The sequence below is a fragment of the Anser anser genome (genome assembly GCF_964211835.1).
Source record: "Anser anser genome assembly, chromosome: 9".
Lineage (NCBI taxonomy): Eukaryota > Metazoa > Chordata > Aves > Anseriformes > Anatidae > Anser > Anser anser.
In genome coordinates, this window is record NC_139729.1 from 13,203,723 (window position 1) to 13,230,016 (window position 26,294).

At 46.4% G+C, this 26,294-nt stretch overlaps 1 long non-coding RNA gene across 7 annotated transcripts; it reads right to left on the reverse strand.

Moving 5' to 3' along the window:
- Window positions 1-5,434: 5,434 nt before the first annotated feature.
- On the reverse strand, window positions 5,435-15,810 carry LOC310904045. Of its 7 annotated transcripts, XR_014588001.1 has the most exons (4): window positions 12,343-15,810; window positions 6,931-12,022; window positions 6,430-6,511; window positions 5,442-5,821 (listed from the first exon to the last, which is right to left on the reverse strand). It is a non-coding gene; the product is annotated as an uncharacterized lncRNA (long non-coding RNA). The 7 variants fall into 7 exon arrangements; XR_014587998.1 differs by having other exon boundaries at window positions 5,435-12,022; window positions 12,343-12,442; window positions 13,147-15,810; XR_014587999.1 differs by having other exon boundaries at window positions 5,437-12,022; window positions 12,343-13,365; window positions 15,009-15,810.
- Window positions 15,811-26,294: the final 10,484 nt, after the last annotated feature.

Genomic DNA, 26,294 nt, shown 5'->3' on the forward strand with positions numbered 1-26,294 from the left:
AAAAGCAAAAATCACTGCTTCTTCCAAGGTCTTATTAGAGCCTAGTATGTAAATAGATTTTTTTTTTTTAAGCAAGCAAACAGCCAGATACTCAGCTGTTATAAATCAAAGTAACTTCAATGAAGTCAAAGGAGCTACAAGCCTAGGTGCATGGAAAGTTTTCGCCATACTCCACCATTCCAGTGGCCAGGAAACTTTGGAACACCTTGCACCTGCATGTCTGCATACATCTCCATATGGATAGATAGCAGCGTAGGTAGGATTACACATGGAAGCACAGGAAGAAAAGAAGCTCAAAAGAATCAGAGTGGTTTGTACAATCTGAATTTATCTCTTGTTTTCGTATACCTGATGTCCCTGACAGATCCATACTGTTTTTTCTAGAGCATCCTTGCCACACCCAGTGCATGTGGCAGCCAGTGCTCCTTGAACCAGCAGCTCTCCAATGTTCCTCAGGGTTTAGCTGCATGATAGGTGGCTCCAGGCCATTCAGCTCTGCCTTGGCTACAGTAATGATTATTTCCAGCGAGGAAATATTTTTTTGTTTGCAGATCTAAACCAAACCAAAACACCTAAACAAAGTATTCTGGTTGGAAAGAGTTTTTTTGACATTACAGAAAATTTGACATGACTCGATGTTCTTGGGGAAATAAAAGCCTCAGTGGGAGATTTCCCCAGCTGTAACTGGAACACCCGTAGAGACGATGCCTCCAAGGAAGGTTCCCCAGAACAGTTCCTGTCTCAGGACTCTCACTTCTACAGCCTCGTCCTACAGAGTCTCTGGTCTGGGTGAGCCTGACCAAAGCTGCCAAGGATTTACCCCCCTCGCAGCAGACTGTTACCCTTTCCCCATCCATCTCCTTGTACGATCTCTTCTGTATTCTGTTCTGATGGCAGGAAGCCCTTACCTCCGTGCTATCACTGCCCGCGTGTCTGTCTCCTTGCTGTGAGTCAGCAGGAGAAACACCCAGGGTTTGGGAAACCCAGGCTGCCTCCTTCTTATTCCCTGGCCAAACCCCAAAACAGGCTGCTAGCCTGCACAGGGAAGGAGGAACCCTGCTTCCCTCCCAAAGCCCTGGGCTGCATGAGAGCCAGACAGACCTCAGGGCAAACCTTCTCCTGAGCCCAGATCTGTCACAAACCCAAATGTCAAGTCCCTGAAAAAAAAAAAAAAAAAAAGCATGAAAGTGCCAGACCTTCTCAACAATGTGGTTGTTAACATTTTTTTCCCTTAAGTAACTAAAAAACAATGCCTTTTCCCCTTCTCACACTCTTGGATCTGGCTGAACTGTATGGTGCTCAGACACGCACATTCATACGTACAAAGACCAGCCTGAGCCAGTGGCCTGCAACTGAAAATTTCAGCCTGAACAGTTACATGTTGGCAAGGATATAGCACTGGAAAACAGAATCTTTTAATGGGAAATGTCTGGCAACCTTAATTATAGGCACCACTGCCAGCTCCGCCAATAATTATAGCTTAGTTTCAGCACCATCCGTGTGCTAACAAATATATATATAATGACAAGAACATTTGCCAGTGATATTCACCAGGAAAGACTTCCAACCAGCCGTAGGACTGAGCCGTAAGATGTGGAGATGTCCTTGCTTTGCCTGTATGCCTCCAGGTATGGATCTTCATCTGCCTCAGCCACCCCACCGAGCATTTCAGAGGAGCCTCAGGGCTGCTTTGGCTTTTTTCTATCTGTAACCTCCCCAGGCAGAGGGAGGACTATATTTTAGTCTTGTATTTAAGACTGTACCTCGATCCCCCATGACCGCAAGCGAGTCAAGACATGCTGGAGCTCTAACCATCTGTAAGAACCTCAAAGAGGAAAATGTTGACTTGTGAATATCTCCAATGATGCAAATTCTCCCAGTGCTCTAGTCCCTGTCCCAGTGCCCTGTCTCTCTCTGTATGTCTTGGGCTCCAGGACACAATGATGACCAATGGCCAGACAGTCACCCCCTGTGCAAGCCTAGAAGGCAACTCCATCTTGCTAATGTTCCTAATTTTATTAGAGTAAAAAAAGAAAACAGGATTCTGTTAACTGCAGAAACATTCACAACTATCTAACTCAGAAAGTAGTGAGAAGTAGTTAAAACAATGTTTTAAAAATGGTTACAGTTTAAGAGAAAAATTAGTTTCTCAGTGCCTTCCACATCTGCGGTTTAGAAACCAGACAGGCAATAAAAAAAAAATCATCAATTGTTAGCATTTCAGTGTTTGAAATGGAGCATTTTTCCTTTTGCAAGTTTACTACCCTCACTTGGAATTGGCTTAGATTATCTTTTTCAAACTTTTATTCCTTTTCTTCATCTTTTCTTCTTTCTTCTTCTTTTCCACCCTCCACACTTCCAGCCCCAGCTTAGCCCAGCGACCCAGACCCAGAAGATATCTCTGCAGACAGTAATTTCCATGGGAAAAGGAGAAGCTAGTTTTGGCAAAACCCCTTCTTTCACAAAATATTTTGTTGGCTGCTTTAACCAGCTCTAAAATCATCAACCCAGGACCTTTATGGAGGAGAGAGAGGACAATATCAAAGCAAACATGTCAGTGTCTCCCACAGAAATTTACACATGTCCAGAGAGCAATATTCCCCCAACCCCTAATATTCGGACACAGCATTCACCTTCTGCAACCACCCAGAACAAGAAGTGCTAACCCCAAGAGTCAAATCAGTTTCACTCAGAGCATCTCATCTGTGAATAGAAACATTCTCAGATGCAATGTTTCACAGATAAACCCTATTTCTAGATTTCAGCTAATATTCTAATACAATTTTAAACCCAAATGTTCTTATTCTCCCTTTTCTTGAAGACATTAGCGACACTTTTGTCCTTAATTCTACTTTAATAACATCTTTGTTTTAGAATTTTCATGGGTTTTAAATATTGTCATTAGCATTTTAAGTCAGTCTCCAGCATCTGGCACAGTTTGAGCTTCTGTCAAATCCCAGGCAGTGGGGCCTGAAACCTTCACTCTCACCATCCATCACAACTGGAAATGGGTCCCATCGTTCAGCCTGGCCAAGCCTATGACCAGTGGATGTGATGCTGGTCACAGAGATTTGGCTGCTGCAGAAATTAAAGTGTTTGGGGCACAACCTGGCTAGCAGGCCTGTGACAGCCACCTGTTCTGGGCAGCTGGCAGCCAGATGCCACTGGAATTGTTCTGTGGTTGCCCACCTCTGCAGCTAGCAAAGGGGATGTGAGCAGGGGTGGCCTGCTCATTGGCAGAAGCAAAGGATCCAAGGAAGAAGTCCTCTTTTAGAAGCACTGGGGTGACTGGACCTGTATGGGGGATGCCACAGGAGGTATAAAACGCCCCCAGAGACATGCTAAGGGATGCCCAGGAAAGCTCAATGCCATCAATACAGCACTTCAGAGGCAGACATTTATTTCCTGGGAAGGCTGTAACCATTCTTCCTTGTCTGTGGACCTATGCTGAAGAAAACATCTCTTGGAGGACTCAGATGTACGCCTCGATACACAGCTGAAGCCACTGTCACAACCCCTAGTGCTTCCACTGAACCTATCCTAGGCAATGTGACTCGTCCCATCTTTCTCCATCAGTAACAGCAGCTGAGGCCTCCAAAGCTCCAGCACACACACACACACTCCCCACCCTGGTACCTGGTGTTTTATCGGAGGTCTCACAGCAGGAGAAAACCTCTGAAGCATCCCCAGGGAGAAGGCTGTAATCTGGGCCCCTTGTGATCCTATTCCCCGTTTGCATGATGCTGCAATATGTAAATCAAACAAAAAATGACCCTGGTTTCCAGGCATACTTTAAATTTAGTATCTCAGAAGCATTTCATTTAGGCTTAATAAAAGTTATGATATGTTGATTAAATACCAGCTGAAGGCTGAAAGAGTGCTTCCTGAGCTTTATAGGGCTGCAGGCAATAAATTGTGTTGCCACCTAATTATTCTGTCTGACTGCGATCTCCAAAAGAACACAATGCATATTTGTCACAATGCTGGGGGAGGAGGACCCTGGGCATTTTGAACTGTATCATAGCTCTGTGTTTGTGAGGGAGACAGAGACCCTGGGCATTTTGAACTGTATCCTAGCTCTGTGTTTGTGAGGGAGGCATAGGGACCTGGGCCCGATACCACAAAGCTCAGACGTACCTCTTCCTGGTCTGCCAGGGCCTCAGCACACAGACAGCAGAACTTGCCTGCACCTAACTTCCCTGGGAGATTTATGCAACCCATGAATTACCCACCCTGAGCCAGAAATCCCCCAGCAGGCCAACCTGTGCCCCGTTATGTGAGGAGCTGTGAGGAGTCCGTACCATCCTGCCAGCTTCCTGAAAGGTGACAATAACCTTTCCTGGTGTAAGGCCAAGGAGACCTAGAAGCATATTCTCTCTTCTAACCTGTATGGATCATTACATATACTTGTCACAGTGGTTTCACCTTCCCTATCAGACTAAAAAAAAAAAAAAAAACTGTATAAGAGGAAAAAAAACATCTTATTACTATTCCCATAACCTATCCCGATATTACCAAAACAGCTTTCTCTGCTTTGAGGTCACACTCCAAACTCATCTGCTTCAGACCCCAGTCAGAACATTTCATTGTGAGAAGGATCACAAATTCAGCAGGGGAGGAAAAACACCCTGATGAAAATGATTGGAACAGAACATTGGAAAGCAGGCTCCAGGTCCAGCTTGGACTCAGTCTGTGACCATGGGCAAGTTATATAATTCTTCGTTGTCCACAGGAACCTGCTGCTGTCTTGAAATATATTCATGGGGTACTGTCCTGGTTCCAGTCAGGACAGAGTTAAGTAGCTCATAGTAGCTGGTAGGGTGCTATGTTTTTGGATTAGGATGAGAAGAGCGCTGATAACATGCTGATGTTTTAATTGTTGCAGAGCAGTGTTTACACCAGGCCAAGGACTTTTCGGCTTCTTGCTCTGTCCTGCCAGCGAGCAGGCTGGGGGTGCAGCAGGAGCTGGGAGGGGACAGACCCAGGACAGCTGACCCAAACTGGCCAAAGGGGTATTCCATACCATCTGACGTCATGCTAAACAATATATAGGGGTGGCTGGCCGGGGTGGGGGGGCCGGCTGCTCGGGAATAGGCTGGGCATCGGTCAGCGGGTGGTGAGCAATTGCATTGTGCATCACTTGTTTTCTTACACATTATTATTGTTAATACTATTACCATTATCACTATTATTATTATTATTGTTATTATTATTTTCCTGTCTTAATAAACCGTCTTTATCTCAACTCACAGGCTTCACTTTCCCGTTTCTCTCCCCCCATCCCAGAGAGGGAGGGGGGAGGGTGAGCGAACGGCTGTGTGGTGTTTAGCTGCCAGCCGGGTTAAACCACAACAGGTACGTACAAGTTGCTGGAGTCCTTCTACATGTGTACAGCCCCTAAAACAACATGGGCTCAGTCTGTTACACCTGTCATCTGAAAAACAATTTATCCCAGTCATGAAAGATGATAGAAAGAGAGCTCTTTAAAATGGGATACAAAAGACTGATTCATCCTGAATTAACCAATCTTTATTTCAATGCAGACGTAATCCACTCATTGTTCTAAGTAAGAAATATGCTGCATGTTGCCAACCCCAGCTCTCAGAAAGTGTGTTTCCATTCTTATTTACTTGTCCACAGGGAATACATCTCCAGGTGCATGCATCCAGGCTCTTTGCTTGTTGGTGCTGAGCAATCCCATTAGAGCTGAGCAAGAGAGGGCTCAGCACCCTGCTTGGGAAGCTTGCAGGATCAGCCCATGAAGAATGAACCAACAGCAAAGATTAGTGCTCTTACCATCTAATTTTGTCAGAGCTGGGAGCTGCAAGAGGGAAGAAAGTCATTGGTTTGTGTTTTTAACACCCTGTAATAGCTTCCACATTCCACATGTCATTTCCAGGTTCAAGTAGGTGGGAGTCTTTATCCATCAACTGCCAATTCATTCAATCCCCCAAATGCCAAATTAAGACAATGACACAGAATACCACCCTACAATCACGTAACATGCTATCCTGAATCAGCAAGTGCCCTCCAGCAAGGGGGTCCCTCTGGTGAAAAGTGTAAAGTGATCCAGAGCTGGGTGTCAAGCTCTCCCACAATAGAATTCAAAATAATTGTGCTGCTTGACAGGTAGTAAAATTCATGGCGGACTATTAAATCAATGGCAATATAATGTGGAACACTGCAGATTAAAAAAAAGCCAGAGGGTTCACAAAGAGAGGCCGTTGGCAGGAGTCCCTCTGGAGCTCCTAATAGGTTTGATTTGTGGCAAGAAAGGCTGACACACACAGGCCAGAAAAGATAGAACGGAAGACAAGAATGGGAAAAGCAGGAAGAAAAGGGAAATAAATGTAAACTGAGGGCATTATGAAAGAACTGGAGAAAGTACCAAAGAGCTTTAATTGTATGTAGATGCCTTGGTTTTACCACCTTTTTTGTGTTGTTGCACTGGTGTTTATTTTGTCCAAGACAGGAGTTCCTTATGCCAGCGTCTGGATGCAGTCTGCTCTGGCTGCAGGGAGTATACTTAAGTTCAGAAAGTGAAATCTGCTTTTATTATATTAAGCAGGATTCATCCCAAATGCAGGAAACCCCTCCAATTTAAATTAAATAAATAAATAAAATACTTGTCTCGGAGCCAGCATGTCAGGCTGAGACACATTGGCATTGGAAGGGAAGAGCATGATGCCCAGTGGCTGGATGCATCATCTTCTCCTGGCTGGAAACCGAGTTTTAAACCCAGATAAGGGATCCAGGGTGCTTGGTGTCCAGTCTCAGGGCCAGTCAAGGATTACAGCCATCTTGTGTCATATACATTTTAAAACATCATGTGTACTCCTCCCCTCCAGGAAGGAAGGACTCCTGGCAGGCCTGCCCCACCAATGTAAGTAATTTTACATAAATCAGTTATCTTCATGAGATTACCCTTACTGGTTTCAGGGAAGCAGCTGTAAGTGCCCAAGGTGTTTGAGAAGGAGCTCAGGTATCTCTGAATACATCACGCCAAAATGAGCGGGATCTGAGGCTGGAGTAGGCTGTGCTGGCCGTGAAGGTCACAGGGGTTCATCTTCCAGGTACCGCAGCGGGAGTTTCACCTTCTCAAGAGACCTGGAGCCCATTCCAGAGCGGTGGTTGAACCCAAGCGAACCTTTCAGAGAGCCATTTAGTTGTGAACTAAGAGGCATGCAGTCACGACAGATTCTCTGCTCTTCACGAGAGGCTGTTCCAGCAGTTAATTGCTCTCACTGTCAGCATCTTATTTTCCTCTGGAATTTATCACACTTAAGTCCAATCAAGTGCTCATCTTATGAGCACTCTGTTATACAAGTTCAGTGAGAAGTGCTGGGTCTATTAGAGCAAAGATCCCTGTAGTACCAGATGCTTGTGTTGACATTGAGATTTCACAGCCAAATCGTCCTCTAGAGCTTTCTTTTGGCAGGCTGAACACATTGAACACTGCCTCTGTGTGCAGGTGTGTATGCTGAACCCCTAGCTTTAATGCACTTGTGCCCCCGTCTTAGAAGGTGAAGACCCAAACCAAATGCCGCCTTTCAGCAATTATCTTGCCATCTTCATTAGTGGAGGCTATATCACTTGCTTCTAATCAGGATGCCAGCTGACAGATACCCTTCATGCCTCAGGAAGACAACAGGAAGGGCACACTCAGCTGTTTATGTACACTTACACCAAAACTTCTTCAAATTTACCACTTGCTGGGATATATCTAGGTTTTAATCTCCTGTAGCCCATCAGTGCTTCCTACATCTTTTCTTTCTAGAATTTTGCCATTGCTTTCAGTGGTATTGAAACATATGTTGTTTGACTTATGTCCAGCTTGCCAGAGCGAAATTCAAAAAGCTCTGTGCCCGCAATCTGTCTGCACCGTTACTTGTCATATCATCAATCCTGATTGTCTACAAAATCTATTTGAGTTTTTCCACACTATGAATAAAAAAATATTTCAAAGACCAGGACCTAAATACACTGCACTGGTACAATACTGAGTCATGGGCTACAGCACATTACTACTTACCATTTTGGAAATATCAAAGCATTTTATCAGTTCATGTGGTCTAGATTAATCTTTTAAAAAACACTTTTTTCTCCAATCAGAATGGTCCACAGTAGTAACAAAGCAGGCCCCAGAATTCCAATTCAAAGGGGTTGTTTTTTTTTTTTTTCTTAACTGGAAGTTATTATTTCACTGAATAGTTTGGGGATGGCTTTTTTCTCCCCACAAAATGCTTCTGTTTTATTAAAAAATCCTTCCATTCAAAAATAAATAAATAAATAAATAAAAACTTTGAGGTACCATTTTTATTAGACCAGCTGTGATGGTTGTACAGCAAAAATCCTACTTTCTCCTATCAGCTTGACTATTGTAAGCATACAATCACTGTTAGTGTATTACACCTCTATAGTGAGCAACAAGTTTATTTGAAGGCATGGAAGATAAAAATAAAACTTTTATCATTTTAGCTCCATTCAAGCTCTGCTGAAGGCTGAAAAACCTGTTTCAGTGAAGTGAAAATTTCAAAATTTCTTTTAATTCTGCTCCAGAACAAGCTCCAAGATTGTAAATCCTACAGGTAAAAAATTCTAAACATTTTCCTAAGATATTAAAACTGATGTTTCATTTTGTCTTTAAACCTTGAAATTCTGCGCACAGTTTACATAAAATTTAATTGAAAAGTGCTAATACGGTTACATAATTTTTCCATTACCAGAAATCTCAGTGGTTTTCCTTCTTGAGTTAGTGCCTAACACCAGAGCAGCCCATGCAATCATACCTGCTTGCCAAAGCCTCTTCATTTCAAGGGTCATCACGCATTTTAGTCTCGGATTTCATCTACTTGACACGCATTGGACCAGCTCTCAAATTTTACTCAGACAGAAAGAAAGAATACAGCAACTGAGGTTATAAAAAAAGACATTTTCCCAAAGGAATAAACCCCACCACATATTACATCATACCTGGTTTTCATCATTTCATGATCTGTAAGATAAAATGTCAAAATTTAGAAGCCAGGGCTTTCTCAGTGTGGAGTTAATTACTGATGTGGTATTTGGCAACATGTTTATGCTCCCAATAACTACAATATAAAAATAAAACAAGGCAGGACTTGCTGGTATGAGCTCATGGGCTAAGCTGGAGTGAGGGGCTGCCCTGATCCCCATGGTTACCCTGTTCCCCATGGCTGTCCCACCCTGAATAAGAATTTACATTTCTTCAAAGATTGAGGAAGGGTTTATATTAATTTTCTGCCCTTCCTGAGCTCTGGAAGGACCACTGAGCAAATACAGTGCCCACCATCCCACACCAGGCCTCATAACAGGACATGGGGACCACCACAAATGGGCCATGGGGAAATGAGGGAGGCTCTTAAAGACAGCTGTGTGGAGGGTAGAAGAGTTGGAGGGAAGCACTTGAGAGATAAGACTACTTCCTTTTTGCTACTAAAACCCAATGAATGAAACCTGATCCAGCACAAGCTGGAAGCCATAAGTCAAATAAAAGGACTCTGGTTGCTCAGAAGACTGGTCTTTCCCCAAAGGCACTCATCAGCTCATGTGATACACAGATCGGCCTGACTACAGCTGGACAAGGGTTAATCATGACCAGCATCACTTGCTGGCAGATCAGAAGCCGTATTTTGTTAAAGGAGTCATCCAGTGACTGCACACCGGCCTGCTGTTCCACCTTATCCCTATCCTAGGCCGTGAATGGCACGGCCTCCATTTACCTCATGTGCAACCTATCCTGAGCCAGGCCCAACTGCAGCCTTTGGGACACATGCACCATACAAATATTAAGTGACGATAACAAATCCCACCCAGCTTTAATAAATCTTGCTGAAATGCAAATCCCTGCTACCCTTAGAGCTAATGTTATTACCGTGGGGGCTGGTATACAGCAAGTTTCTGCAGAAATAAATAAAACCAGCAGGACACAACTGGTCTGCCAGACTGTTCCTTTCTTTTCAGTTTCTGCTGAAAGCAGCTGTCATGCTTCAAATTTGTATGACTTTCCTGAATTCTCTGAACCTTAAACCTTTAAAAAAATTACACACAACTAGCTTACATTTGGGGATTCCTCCAAGTAGGTCTCAAACCAGAAGATGCTTTGGTCTTCTACAAACCTCCTGCCTGTGTTTGAAACTTCAGAACCCCTATCTCATCCACACCCCACTTCTGTCCAAGGGCTGTTAGGATTTGGTGCCTTACAACTCTCCTGGAGTTCTCTTCTTTACCTCACATTTCCTGTCAAACTCAAGCACAAACTTCAAAGCCACCCAGCTGAGGTTCTTCATTGCAAGACTATGGGAAAAGTTATTCAAGACTCAACACTACTCCCAAATTGAGATATTTATAATAAATACAGCTAGAATACATTATCTGGCTTTCTCAAAAATACACATCTGCTCTGATTTCCTTTGGCCACCAGTGATAACATAAATCTGGAGTATAACTTGTCAAAAAAAAAAAAAAAAAAGGAAAAAGAAAAAAAAGTTCAACAGCATTTTCAGAAAGGTTCTCTTCTCTTGCAGTTGCTCAGTCAGGGCATCATGAACAAGATAATACAGATGGACAGAAAAATGGTGCCAAATATTTTTAGGGTAAGCATACATAGAATGAGAATTTGTCTTCCATTTTCTAAGCCTTAAAATCAACGGAATAACCTACCTCACAAAGCAGGAGGCATACAGAAGCATGTATGGATTAATGCATTACAGATACCCAAATGTGAACCAAACAGCTGTAGGAACGGAGTAATAATGTGTGTGAAGAGTCACTTGGGGATTACATATTAGGAGCATACCATTAGGAGCATGCCACCTGTGAGCTAAAGCAGGAATGCAACTCTTCAAGGAACTTTGAAGAGACTCGAGAACGCTTTGGATTATAAAATACTTCTACTTTTGTCTCTTATTCTTAAACACATTTTCAGGCATGGTTAATTATATCATGTTTAAAAGTCAGCCAAGCCTTGAACTTAACATTCTACAACAAAGTTAGGAGTTTTGCAAATGAATGTGTATGCTGTCCTTTGGATCTCACTGCAAAGAATTACTTTGATTTTAATACTGCTGTTGTTAGCTGAAAATCTGTCATTTGCTAGTGGTATCCTTTAGCCACCTATAGAATACAATTTATACAATAAACCCAGGTACTGCAGTAGTAATTAAAATCCTAAAGCAATTAGCCTTTTGTTTATTTCACTTGGGAATCTGACTAAAACCTCAATGAGAACACACACAAAAAATAAATAAATAAATAAAATAAATTTCCAGTTTAGGCATAGGCCCAGACGTCTGAATGGTGTCCTAATTAAGCTGTACTACAGCATCACAACATAAGCAAGCCCACGTATATGTGTATATAGGTATATGTGCACACTTCATTATGTGCTGTACAGTTCTGACAGTCTCAACAATTCATTTCTAAGATCTGAGCAGGTGGTGGAAGCAGAGGGGAAAATAATAAGAAATAAAAATAAATAAATAAATAAATAAACCTGCATAAAACTCTAAAAGAAGTGACCTGGGAACCTGTATGTCCATCTGTGAGGATGAGCAATGTCTGGAAGCTACCTTAATGACAGAGCCCTGTAAGATTGCTGCACAGGGACATGTAGGCTAGAGACAGGCTGCCAGGTTCAGCAGAAGGAGGTGAAGATGACAGGTTGAGTGGAGTTGCACAAAACTTTCACCACTGGTAGGTCAAACCTAAACCTGCCAAAGAGCTTCTTGTCTGCAGAGATTTGTCCCTCCTGACCCACGCAGAGGGAAGATGCAGCTCATTTCTACAGACTCTCAGATGTGACCTATCAATGAAGTTTCCATCTATGTTAATATGTCTTAGTCTGCTCCCCAAAGGGGTGGACTCACCTTTCTGGAGCTTTTTAAAGACGGGACAGACCAGGTTCTCAGCAGGAGCCAGACACCCAGGGTTGGTTCTGGTCCTGGGTGCTGTAAGCGAGCAGGATTAAGACAGGAAATGTTTTCCAAGAGCAGAAGAGCACCTGTGGAGAAGTACAGGTTTGGGAGCAGGAAAAAAAAAAAAGGAAATTAATTCTTTTTGCCAGGCGCCAGGCCCAGAAACCCCCCCTGGAAATGCTGTACTTGACTGCAGAAACCAGCTAAATAATATCTTGATGATATCAGCTGCCTGACTGTACTCCCGTATTCAGTAAAATCACATGCAATACTCAGGAATATTCTTATGCATGAAAATATCACCACCATGGAGAACGTCCACCCAGCCTCTTCCTTGTGCATTATTAATATCAGCCCCCAGATTTGCATAGCTGCATACTCTACATGTGTTTATGAACAAATTTACCTGCAAATGTCTCTAGGAAAACTGAAGGATCACTGCTTGCTCTTGGTTATCATGTTGCAAATCTGAGCTGCAAACATGGAGGGAGGAGCAGCAACCAATTCTAGCAGTGCAAAAAGAGAGTAAAAGCGAGCATTTTTAACCGAAATGCACATGTTCAGAATGGGTATTCGCTTTTTAGGGTACTCTATTTAAATAGAGTTCAATTGCCTTTAATAAGTCATAGTAAGCACATTCAGCTTTACATCATATTTCAAGACTTAGGAAGATGCTGAGCAAGAGAGATGACAAACCATCTCTTCTATTCCTGCTACAGCCGAAATGCACAGAGGGAGGTGAGCTGTTTGGTGAGGTTAGCAGGAGAGCTGAACACAGCTGGATAAAACACTCTGCTGTCAGAACTGGTCACTAGCAACCCGTTTGTGAAGGAGTTTAAAGCAGGTTGGTTATGCACAGCTTGGAGGCTGGATCTGCCTGAAAACATGACAGAATTTACCCATGCCCAGTTCCACACCAGTATGGCCCCATACTGGTGCATGGTTATCCTGTTAAATGCTTTGCTTGCATCTTGCTTCGTGGAGCAAACTTTGCTGATAAAAGCACATTGCTTTATCAGCTAAGGGCTATCAGAAGCACCAGCCATGCCTTTGTCCCTTGTGCTCCAGACATCCTTTATCTGCCCCCAGACATTTTGGGCAACATTTTTATTTTTCTCCTCTTGCAGGAAAGCAGAGTCGGACATTGTCCAGCTCCTTTTTTCCCCCCAGCCTCTACAATATTTTTTATGGGCTGTCCGTGAACTTATACCATCTCCTGTCTGTGGCAGGCATCCAAGCTGACAATTGTATTTCAGAGAAAGAGCATCAGCATGGCTTTTCTGAGTGGCCTTCCAGAGGCTTTCCAAGAAGTCCCCAGCAAAGCATACAAGCTCGTTTTCCCGATCTTTCCTGAAGTGCTCCAGCTACAATCCCCGCTTCCAGCCATTTTCCCCTCTGAGGATATTGGAGCTTCGTGGGCTCTCGTAACCTGTGGAGAAGGCAATCGATGCTTTAGCACTGATATAGCTTGCACTGAACCTCCTGAAGGGCTTCAGAGCAAACATGCCACAAGGCTTGTGCTTCAAAGTGTGCCCAGGCTGGGCTCAGCTCTCACAGCACTACCTGTGGGCTCACCATCCCCAGCTTCACAAAGACCAGACCCAGCTTTTACCTTTCACTGACAAGTTAATCAAGAGCACCCTGACACAGCATGCATGCAAAGAGCAACAACGACAAAATTAAGTCAAACTCGGAAAAGATCCCAGGCTGTTCTTGCGGGTTTTTCTTTCCTCTTTCCTGTTGCCTCCATCTTCCTCCACCTCCAAAATATTCATTTTGCTCTCCTCTTTGATGGAACAACTAGCTCAAGCAGAGAAAGGGATAAAATAAACCCAAATACAGAAAAGAAAAAGAAAAAAAAATAAAGAAAAAGAAAATAAAAATAAATCCATAACAAACCCCTTTCAAATACTCACCCTTCAAAAGGATAAAATGATTTCAATTTTGGTCTGTCTCATTCTCTTCCCTCCCCCCGCCCTCCTAAGGTGTATATACATATCTGTATATTTAGAGAGTGTGTTTTTCGGTATTATTTAGTTAATATGAATTACAGGCCTCAAGCTGCCTCCCCTCTAAACCCAAAATGAAGAAGCTCTCTTTTTTTCTCTTTTTTTCCCCCTCTTCTTTCCCCCTCACCAACACGATTTACATTCTCAATGTAATGTATTAAAAAGTTGACAGGGCCGAAAGGATTCACATGATGTCGGCTAAGAAACCCAATTTCCATGATGAATTGCCCGGAGCCCCTGAATCACAAACCATTTTTTCCGCTGCTCAGAAGTTGATTTTTTTTTTTTTTAAATCTTCTTAAAGCTTCTCTCCTAATCTTCGGCTAGAAGAGATGGGTGAAAGGATTTTTTTTCTAAACTAAGGAAAGTATTAGCATCTTGGTTGTTGTGCATCAAATTTGAAAATGCAAGGTTAGTAATATTTCAAATCGGCTACGGTCCAAGCCACTTGATAAGTATGCTTGCTGTCTCCCTCTCCCCCCTCGTGCCAAGTTTCTGCTGGCAGGAGTGCAGTACTCCCGCAGGGACTGCGTGTGCAGGTAGGGCGGTGGGAAGGGACCTTCAGCCACCCCCCTTTTCCCCTTCCTCCCCTCTTTCCATACTGCCCGATTTCCAGAGGAGACCAAGCCATTCCAATTCATGATGGGAGATGGGCATCATGTAAGACATCACCTTACATGATCAGTAAATGGAGCAACAGCCGAATCCAACGCCAACGTTTCCCATTTGGGTGCTGGGATAGGAGCCCCACACCCCGCAGGCACGCTGACACATACATTTGTTTATAAATGAACTCCTTCCCCCCGTGGAGTTCTCGGGAATAGTCATTTTGCCCACTCTAATGAGACACTCAACCATTCCCAACAGCAAGGTCTTTAATGAGATTTCCCTCCCTGCTCCCCTCCTTCCCCAGTGCACAAAAACCGGGCGGTGATCAGAAGGGCTGTGTGGATTTAGGAAGGACAGCAGGATTAAGGAAAGGCAGCTTCTTTCCCCCAAAGCTGCCACTTCCAAGCCTCTGCATTCCCACCTCCATCGCTTGTAGGGCGCCCCTACAGCTTACCCCCAAAGGAGGAATATGCTGGCAAAGGCGCTGTAGCCAGCTGCCAAAAGCGCTCGAGGCTTTCAGGAAATGGCTCACGCTGCAAGTGCCAGATGCAGACCCCAGGAAGATGAAGGAGCACAGACGTGAAGGACTCCCAGCAGCAAGTTCTGCATACAAAGAGTGGGGTCAGAGACAGGGTTAGCATAGCAAGCCATTTCCAGGGAATGCATCGCATTTTTCCCACTTTATGCTGCAAGACAGAAGGCCTGGGACACTCAAGTGGACCATCAAGTCATGCTGTGCCTCTTTATCACTTGGGATGAACAGGACAATAGCTGACAATGGTAGCCCATCTGTGACCATTTATTGAGTATGAGAAGGAAACTGCAAATGCCACAGAAAATATCAGGGCCAGGAGGAAGTCACCAGGACAGACACAGCACCTGCACCATCAGGGGCTGGAAGTGACCCAAAACACCAGCACACCTGTGGAATTGTCATCCAGCACTGCAAGAGCCAGCAGCTTAAATATACACTGTGCACAAAAACACCCCCCTTTGTCCATCTGTCTCCTTACCAGCATCATCTCACATCTTTGGTTCTCATGCTGGAAGAGACACCAGACCTCCTGCTTCTGAGAATGGAAAGTTGTTGTAAACCAGCGACATGTCTCACCTTACCAACCACCGATCGCCAAGCTTGCCTTCCTTAGTGTTCTCCATCTCTTTCAGCCATTTCCCTAGATGCCTAAAGGCAGGGAGTCAATTGTATTCATCACTTTGCATACAAATTTCTCCCACTGAAGGGAAAAAAAAAAAAAAAAAAAAAAGCTCTTCTTTTATGGGATATTGCCAGAGATGCTGGAAGGAGTGAGCCTCTCATGACCTTGTCAGAGCTCCTGCATGAGCCTCTTCTACCTCTGCATCATGACTGTTCTTTCTCTTTCTCTTGGTCTCTCCCTGGTTGCCTCCAAGACAGGCTGCATTGCAATACTTGCCTCCAGTACTCAAAAAGACCGCGTTTCTCAGGAAGCATGTTGTTGGAACTGTGGAGTAGCACACCGCAGTACATTATCAAAGCCCAGTTTTCTTTGCTAGAGCCGTGTTTTTTAACCCCATCTCACGCAGAGCTGTAGGATCCATGTCTGACAGTCATCTCAACCACTTTCCCTGGTGCTAACATTACTTTCATTGCAGGGGCACTTCTGATAATTACGGCCCAAAGCTAAGCCTGATGCTGTGTTCCAGATACAAACTTTAAGGCACAGCTGCCCAGGTGGTAGAGTTCAGCACTGCCTTGAGCAATTCCAGCCCTTACAGGTTCAGGAGGAGCACTGGACTTCAGTAGCTGGGCGTAGGAGCTGACGAAGCCAAGCTCTGCTCCCACAGTCACACCACCAGACTTTCCTGCCCTGGATTTCCCCAGGAACACGCACGTGAAGCAGCAACTGGAGGGGGCTGACCCAGCAAGCACTGCTAGGAGCTAATCCAGTCTGCTCAGAGAGATGAAGGCCCCCTCCTGTGTCCTGAGCCCTCGATCCCTGCATGGTTCTGCCTCACAGAGGGGCCACGGGAGCCCCCAGATCCCACCACCCCCCTCCTCCTTCCCTGCTGTTGATCCTGGAGATGCCCAAAACATCACAAAGTGGGTGCCTGCCACTGCTTCTCCAGCCCCCCACCATCCCAGGGCTTCACCACCAGCCAGACCAAGGGCGTGCAGGGAGGCATAAGATGGAGAAGACTATCTGGACACCTGGGAGAAGGTAAGAAACACTACCTGCAGTCACTGAAACCTTGTCAGAACCCACACTGTGAAGGGGTTTGAATGCAAGACATAGACCCTGTGTAATTTAAGGGGTTTTCCCATCCATCCTCAGGGCTTGATCAATTATAGCAGGCAAAAGCCCAAGGGACTGCTTCAAAAGCAATCACCAAAACCCCAGTTATAATTCTTGGAGAACTGTGGAAGTGTTTTCCTTAGACTTAACATGCACTGATATCTTTCAGGGGGGTTGTCCCCCCCTGCCCACTGGGGAAAATATCCCCAAAGTCAAGCAGATAAGTTATCAGCACCCTTACAAGCTATACCTTCTTTCCAGGACTTGGTGTCCTCTATGTCTGAAACAACTATTGCCTGTTTTTTTATGATTCGCCTACTCTGCAATTACTGCAGAAACTCTTGAAAACTAGAACATCATCCATACCCTTCTTACTTCTCCAGACAGCAGCAGAGAACCTACATGGCTTGCAGTTCCCACAGGTGCCACTTTTTGTCTAATACAGTGACTATTGGTCATAACGCTGACCAAGTCTCACCACACCTTTGGATGTCCAACCTGGAGTTTGCTTCACACCTAAGCTTTAAACCTGGTGCTTTTGCAGTGTCCCTTATCTAGACCGTATTCCTTGCCAAGGAACTTCAAAGTGATAAGAAGAGCAAGTGTCGGGAGGTTAGGCTGAAGGAAGAAGGATGTTTGTACCTTACCAGGCTCCTCGGCAGCTGGGGTGGCTGCACGTGGTGCTGAGCAGCAGGCAGCAGCACTGCGTTATGGGGTAGGACAAGCTTGGGGCCACTGGTGAGCCAGCACCTCGCCCACCGAGATGCAGTCCCACAGCTCCTGAACATGGCAGCCTGTGAGTTGGTTTATTTTTTTAATTTTTTTTAGCATCTCCTGCCAAGAAGTGAGGATACTTTCTAGCCCTGCTCAGCTATGGGCTGCTGGAGGAGACCCAGGTGGCTGCCACCGTATTTTGTGTCTACACGGTGCTGCCCGGGCAGAGCTCCCGGGGGTGATCAGGGCTTGCAGGCAGCTGCCTGCGACTGCAAAGACAGCAGCAGCCTCCAGCGGCCAGCTGGCAAACAGCACAAGCACGGCTATGCGTCCTGTGTCCCACGGTGAACACCCGTGGGGCCTCATGTCCGACATCCCAGGGCAAGCACCAGCGTGGCCTCACATCCAACATCACATGGTGAACACCAGTGAGGCTTCACGTCTGACACCCCATGGTGAAACCATGGCTTCATGCCCCATGTCCCATGGCACACCCAAGCGTGGCTTTGCGCCCAGTGTCCTCGCGTGGCATCAGCCCCTCCACCAGATGGGGTGTCAAGGTTGGCCCATAACCAGAAGGGCATAAATGATGCCTTTTTAACCAAAAAGGCATCTTTTTGACCACAGCTATGTGAAGGGGGCTCGTGCCTTTTCAGTTCCCTTCTCTCTGGCACCATCCTGGCAGCAATTACATGATGGCACCATCCTTGTCCGAGCGTGGCTATAAATATGGCTGTAGGATCTTGGGGTCTCCTCACTGGGCATCCCTTGCTCTCCTCCAGGAGAATGGCCTTCAAGTCCTCAGTGTCACCATGACCCCGAAGCCCTTCCTCAGCCTTGAGTGATCTTCATGACCACGCTGTGCCCTGGGTCCCCATGCTCTGCCCCTTCCCCAGCTTCTCACCCCATGCATTTTCAGGTTGACCTCCAGCGAAAACATCTTGCAGAGGAGGAGCCCACCCAGGTGCCTGGAGAAGCTGCAAAATGGGAGTGGATGAGCTTGTTTTCTTGTTGTCTCCTTTTTCTTAGTCCTTTGAAATAATCACAAACATAGCAATTATTGCAGAGATAAAATAGCAAGGATTATGAAATCCTTACAGGCAAAGCTCTCCATCAATTAACTAAATCAATCCTTGCTTTAAAATATAAGCCACAACAAGGAGCCACAGCAAGAGACAATTAGAAAAAAAAACAGCAACAACAACAACAACAAATATCTTTGTGGAAGAGAAGAGTGGGGAGGAGAGAGGAGATTTTTATCAGAGAACAGAATAGTTTTGGGTTGTTGCATGCAGTGTAGAAGTACCAAAAATATCTCCACAAGCAGCACACCAAGACGTGCTGCCGAGGTTTTGAAATGAGGCTGAGGGACCTGAGGGGTGTCAAGACCTTGCAGGTACACCAAAAAAAGGCTTAGATCAAGATTTTTAAAAGCAGTGAATAAAATTAGATCCCCAAATCCACATTTAGAGACATATAACCGGGAAAGCTCTGTGGGACCACAAAACCCAGTCCCCCACAGCGTGGGCAGTGCTGGTGTCACCACTCATCAACATCAGGGTGCATCCATCCCCGGGCAAGGTGCTGAGCCTGGTGGGTTGGTGGGGCTCCTCCATAACCTCCTCCTTGCTCTGCAATCAAAAACCAGTTACTGGTGGTCAGCTGAAGTTTCTCCCAGCTCTGCCTCATTTCTTCCAGTATCAATGACTTCTTCTAGCCGAATTAGTTGCCAGCTGCTCCAGTGCCTCTGTTTTGGGAGCAAAGCAAGCAGCCTGCTTCTTGGCAGCACAGGGTCTCCTGCAGCAACTACAGATGAGGTTGAGTGCTTGCTTGATTCATCGATTACTATTTAAATCAAAGTTATGCCTAGTGACTCCAGGCAGGGACCAAACCACAACACAGCTATGGTGAGTCCCTGCCCTGAGTCCCTCCTGTCCACACAGCCCCAGAGGCTTGAGCAACACGGAGCCCAAGGCTTGCACCCCAGAGGTGCTCCCCCGTGAAACCCAAGGCACCTCATGGTGCCCCACACACAGAGGTGGAGCAGTCCCATGGCAGGATCCCCAATAGACGGGGGAGATGCCAACCTGGAGTCAGTGACGGGACACACACCCTTCTGGGGCACCCCAAAAACAGCTCACACATGAAGGACACGGGGGTGGTGAGCACTGATGAGAATCATATGAGGCCTTAGAGATGTGTCCACCAAAAGCTGTAGGTCCCCATGACACTCAGTTTTGACCCTGCAAGATGGAAGCAAAGCAATGCTGATGTGCCATAGAGTTTTAGCACCGGGCTGGGGCCTTGAACAAGGATCAGTATCCTATGTTTCACCAGGCAGGTTTGGGTTTATGGCCCAAATTTCACTTTGTTAAAAAATAAAAAATAAAAAATCCTTCTGTGCTGGAAGAGCAGGGAGAGCCCTGGGCTTGCCAGGCAGGCAGGGCTGCATCTCCAACCTCACGCCTGCTTTGTCTTCCTTCTCAAACCCAGAGCTGTTCTGCTGCGGTGGAGAGAAACCATAAGAGACGATCAGAAAGGTTAATAAAAAGTTGAAAACATTCTTAAATGACAGCTCAGGCTCGAAATGTGAGTCTTCTGTTTGTTTTTCTTTGTAGCTCGACTTGAATATCCCTGCTAATTTTTTGAATATTGCTGTAGTGTACAGAAGAATTGCTGATGACACATTTTCCTAACGCGCGCATTACACAAAAGGAGATTATATTTTAGCCTCTTTTAGAGACTATAAAATCAGATTCATCCTAATGAAACAGCAAATAAAAAGGGTTTTCCCTTTTCTTTCTCAATCTCTTGGCATTTTTTCCTCCTGTGGTTTTATTCTTCTCCTCCCCGCTCCTCTTTCTTACGTTATCTGTGTTTCCTGCTCATTTCAACTTGATGACATGTTGCTGGGACAACTAAGTCTCGTAACCTTCTTAACTTTGCCATTGTTACTGCCTGGAGTGTATTTAGGAGGAGTGTTTTAATTTCTTTTCGAATGCACAGCGCCTGCCCCATAGAAAGATATTAGAAATGGAGGGGGGTGGGGGGGAAGAAGGCTTTTCTTCTATAAATGTATGCTATTCAAATCATCTCTTTTTTTATTTCCTTTAAACCCATCATTTGTATGCTGTAGGTCGCTACTTTAAAACCCGGCTCGCTGTCGCTGAAAGGATCACCCGTATAATGATGTCATCCATATTCAGCTGAAACCTCGGCTCTGCCGGAGCCCAGCGCTTCCCCCGCATCCCCAGCCCCAGCCCTGTTCCCAGCCCCAGCCCTATACCTGGCCCCAGGCTCCTGAGCGCACCCCAGATTTCCCATGGGACAGGTCGGACTCCCTGACAGGGCGGTGAAGGCACCGGTGTGACGTGCGCCAGGCTGAGAGCGCGTGGTTTGCATGGGAGCATCCTCCCTACCACCACCAACCAGGCATCATGGTGGTTTTGGGGGAAGGGACCAGCTCCTTCCTGGGGGTTATCCCATGGAGGAGAACTGGTTGCTTGCACCGAAACCAAGGGATCCACGGCACCAGGATTCACCTGACCTGTCTGTCCCTGTACCCTTACAGCATGAGGAGAACCAGGTCCTGCAAAAGGGGTTTCACGGCACAGCACGGCATCACCCCAAATGCAGGTGCCCAACCATCCACTGCAACCCGACGGCATCAAAATCCTAATCATAAGTGCGCTGTTTGCACCATCCCTTCGGTGTCGCCCTGACACACTTATTGTACCTGGATCAATGCTCTTTTAACAACTAATTGATCTTTTATTAACATATAATAACTTACTTATTAAATCTAAATTAAAGACTTAATTGAGACGCTTAATCTAGAGTGGCTCAGTATATCACCCTCATAAGCATAATGTATAATTTAATTAATTGACGGAGCTGATAATAGCATGTCATCCGTCACCGTTTCTCCTGACCTGGGAGCTGCAGAGTCGGGAGCGGCTCTGCGGGGCTTGGCTGTGTGTCTTGATCCGCCTGTGGGCCAATTCCCCCTCCAAAAAGCACACAAACAAATCGTCCCCCGCCTCAGATCGCAAATCGATGTTAAAACGTTATCTGTTCGGGAGGAGAAAGAGGGGGAACGTGCGCCATGGTGCAGGCAAGGGCACCGCTGCCCTGCCTCTCCCCTCCCTCCGAGCAGAGGTTTTGGCTCCTCTCCCTCCCGGCGCCCTGCTGCTGCCCCAAAGGGCGAGAGGTTTCCAAAATCACCTTCACCTCCTCTCCCCACGCATCTGCCACGAAAATGGGGCTGAGGAGGTGAGGAAGCGTCCCGGCGGGCTGTGCTCCTGTGCCTCCCCCCCCCCAACGCTATTCCTTCTGCTGCGGCTCGGATTTGGGTCCACGCACCATGTTTCGCAGCAATTTCCATCGCTTCCCCCCCCCCAGCCCACCGCCAACTCCCCGCAACAGAGAATTTCATTTTAAAAATGGCAAGATTTAATTTAAAAATACAAAATGGCAAAGGGAGGGTTTCTTAAATAAAAAAATAAAGGTAAAGAGATGATGGTTGGAACAAAATGTTCCGGAAGAAAGCTGTTCCCTTGGGGTTTCTTTTCTTTAAGCTTTGCATATTACAATTTGAAATTTTTGTAAAGAGATCCCCATTTTATATTCACACTGGTAGCCTGAATTTAAATATCTCTCTCACCTGAGATTAATACAGGCTTCACCCTGAATTACTTCCCGGCTCTGAAGTACAGCTCTGGAGAGCTCAACTCTCCACAAATTCACTTCTCTTTTAGAGGCATAAAAGCTTAAGAAATATATGAAATATTAAAATAGCACGTGTGCTGGGGCAGAGAGGGGGAGAGAGAAGGCTGGGTCATGGGGGGGCCTCCTTTGATATGAAAACCCACTTTTCCTCAAATGAAAGCGCGGATCTGCCAGTGCAGGACAAGAGCTCCGTTAAACTCCGAAGGCAAAGATTTCAGCCCAAAGACAATGCTCTTTGTTTTTTTTATTTTATTTTATTTTATTTTATTTTATTTTATTTTATTTTATTTTATTTTATTTTATTTTATTTTTTAAGCCCTGCAAGGGGAGCAGAATGCAAGCCACGTCGTGTGCTTAAGAAATTGACATTTCTGTCGGCAACAGAAAATATCAAGTTTCTCTGGAGCAAAACAACATATTCCCCACAAATGAGGTTATAAACAAAGTTGAAAATGCCGGCTCCGTATTGTGCTAACTCAATATTAACCAAATCCACCTGATAGGGGAAAAGTGCCTTGTTTTACATGCTGAGGACCCATTAGCTAATTGCCATAGAAATCCAGCATTCTATATAATGATTTAACCCTTGCAGAGCCATCGTGCCGGTGGATGAGGGCACCGCAGGGTCACAGAACGGGCAGGGCTGGAGGGCACCTCTGGGTCCCTCTGGTCCAGCCTTGTGCCCGAGCAGGGCCACCCCGACCATGTCATGGGCCATCGGTGGGAGATGTGGAGAGGGAAACTGCTGGAGACCGACGGAGAGGCAGGGACAGCCCAGAAGGTGCTGCCAGCGGCACCTGGTGCCACCAGCCCCACAGCTGCTTCCCAACCCGGGCAGGTTTTCCTCTTTCTTTAGAAGGAGAGCCCTCTCAGGCTGTGCAGAAGCTTTTACACTGCTCTTTTTAGGCTCTACTTCATGCTGTAGCTCCACTTGCAGGCACTTGAGAGAGCACGGAGCTTCAGACAGCCAGCGGGAGGGTGCTGCCTGCGTGCTGCGGTGCTGAGGTGCTTTGGGCTGCACCCACCCCCACCACAGTGACCTCCCTTCAGACACATGGCTCCCTTAGAAACCTTTCTCAGGGGATCACCAGCATTAAAAATGCCACCTCCTGGTGTTCCCTGGAGTCTCCAGGGCTTGCAGGGTGCCCGCGGTAGCCCCAGAAGACACAAGGGTCACAAACCAAACCCAAAGAGATGTGGATGACCCACCCATGTTGATGACCCACACGTCTCCACGAGCATCAGGACCAACCAAATTCACAAATCAGCTCAGCTCCAGTGCGGGACTTGCCAGCGGACCCCACTCCCGGACATCCCTGGGCAAGCATCACTGCCTGCTCCGGAGCCTGGCGCTCCCCCAGGGCAGCTGGGGCCGGGTGAGGATGTGCCAGGATCGGTGCAAGGCTCGGTCACACTGCTTTCCCTTCGCAGCTGCATTGCTCCACGTGCATGTGTGTGCACGGCTTCGCTCCAAAGGTTCTGGCAGTCACGGCAGGAGGACTGGTGTGCCGCAGCTCTCTTCTGCCAGCTGCAATAAATTTCTTTGCTCGCGCTTCTCCTCTGAATCAAATAGAGTTTGTTTCATTTTAAGAAGTCCTTTTTTTTTTTTTTTTTTTCATTTCAGGAAAATGAATGTTAGAGCCAGATAAGAAACTATAGTCTGCTTTCAAGAAGGTTACAAGAAAACTGCATCTTGCATTACTAATCCTTTATCTTTCATGTTAACAAAAAGATTACTGACATATTTTTGAATGAAAGAAAATAAAATAGCAAATGCATCTAAAGAACTGTGTAACTTTCATGCAACACACAAATCGGATGTTAAACGTGGAGGAAAAAAGGAGGGGAATGAAGGGAAGATTCATAATACATTTCCCTTTGTAAAGTGAGCAAACCAACTTTCTGTAATAAGAGAAACTACTGGAGGACCAGAGGAGGCTCCTTTATTAACAGAGAACAATGTTACTGTTTAACCAGAGGCCAGATTCGGAGGGGACAGGAGGAAATCTCCCCTGCCCAGGTCCCTGCTCTGGGGGTCTCGGCGGGAGGGGGGATGAGGAGATGCCACCCCCAGGGGCAAGGTGGCCTCCGGGGAGCCATGTTCACCAGCCCCAGCGTCGGAGGAGCCTTTGGCAGGGCAAAATCCAGATATGGGGTGGCGGCATTTGATTGGGGTTGGGGGGGACAGGGGTGCTGGCCCCCCAGGACGAGCTGTGCTGGGGCTTCTCAGCCCCAATCCCGGCCCCGCTTCTCCAGGAGGAAACAGCCCCCTGCCTTGGCACACGGTGCTTCATTAGGAAACCCGTAATTGAATTCCCTGACCATTCAGCTCTAAAACCCCTTTGATCAGGAATTAGTTAATTACATTGGGCCCGGTATATTCCTTGTTACAAATTTTGCCCGTGTCCCCCAGATATGCAGTTGCGGGCTCCGCTCGCATTGTGTCCTTTGAAATGCACTGAGGAGCCTTTGAAGCTCTCCCCCCTTAATGACGCATTGTTCCTTAATAAGTCTCCCGTAACACTTCCCTGTTAGGAAATAGCTGCTTGCTGCTCGCTTGGGCTTGAACGAGGAATAATAATCCCAACGTAATTGATGATGTTGCCGAATAAATGGGGATACGCGCTACCTGGAGCAGGGCCGGGGGGAGCGCGGCTCCCTGCCGCCGACCTTGGCTCCGACCGCCCTGCCAAAAATCCGTTTGACTTTCAGACGGGCTCAAATCCAGCCGATAAGAGCCGGAGAGACGGCAGGGAGCATCGCGGAGAGCCGGGAAGACGAGCAGGAAAGGAGGCAGATGGGGAGATAGCGGTGAGATGGGGAGATTGCACCTCGCTCGTGTTGGCAGGGAGGGGGTTAAGGAGATGATTTCTGTCTCTCACCCCCCTCAAAAAAAAAAAAAAAAAAAAACAGTCTGTGTCTCCATATCTCTGCACCCAGACAGGAGCACAGCCCTGTGTGTCAATGCAGAGTTCCTGTTCTGGTCAGGAGGGTATCTGCAGGATCACAGATTTCCTGCCATGGAAACCTTTCCTTGCCAAGACACCCCTGGGTAAACCCAAGGAGTCAGGGATGGCACTGTCACAGCAGCACTTTTCACTTTAAAACTGACCCAAATTCAAGAAAGTTTAACCAAAGGGGTTAAATACCTCCTCTTCCTTCCAAATATCTCCTCCTCCCTCCAAACACAAAGCAATTCAGTTTGAGCTCATGAGAGCATCGTTTCACTTTAACTCCTGCCAAAATATCCTTGAATCACTCTGTTTTGCTTTGACCTCCTCCCCAGCCCCGCCAAACATTGCTCCCCTTGCACATCACTCCTGTCCGCACATCACTTCCCCGAGGATTGCTCCATTTGCACATCGCCTCCACTTGTACCTTGCTCCCATTTGCAGCTGGCTCTGCTTGCACATCGTCCTGCTTGCATGTTATTTTGCTTGCACATCACCCCACTTGCACATAACTCTGCTTGTACATGACTCTGCTTGCACATCACTCTGTACATCATCCTGCTTTGCACGCCTCTCTGCTTGCACATTACTTCACCTGCCTGCATGTCACTGGCTCGAAAACTGTTCCTCTTGCACATCACTTGCAGAGTCTTGTCTCTTCCATTTGCTTCTATTGCCCTCTGCTGGGGACTGCCAAAGGGACGGCTGATCCCTTGGGCACTGCCTTCACCTCCACGTCTCCCTCTGCAGTTTCAAGGGAGCCCCAAGCTGGGGTGCCAGAGCATTGGGGACACAGCCTCATGCGAGACTCGGGGCAGCTTGGCTCTGCTGCTGCATCTACTTGTGCATGGCTTGGAAGCTGTCCATGCCCAGAGCTGGGCCCTTTGTCGGTGGAGGAATGGTTTCTCATTGAGTTTGTAGATGTCCGGAGGCTGAAGAGCATCACCAACTCCTCCAGGGGATTATAGCACGTAGGAGGCTACCAGGTCACGGTGGGAGCTCCAGCCAAACCGTGCTGTGCTCCCAGGTTCACACCGTTAATGCCTGGCAGCAATTTTGGGGGGCAAAGCAGAG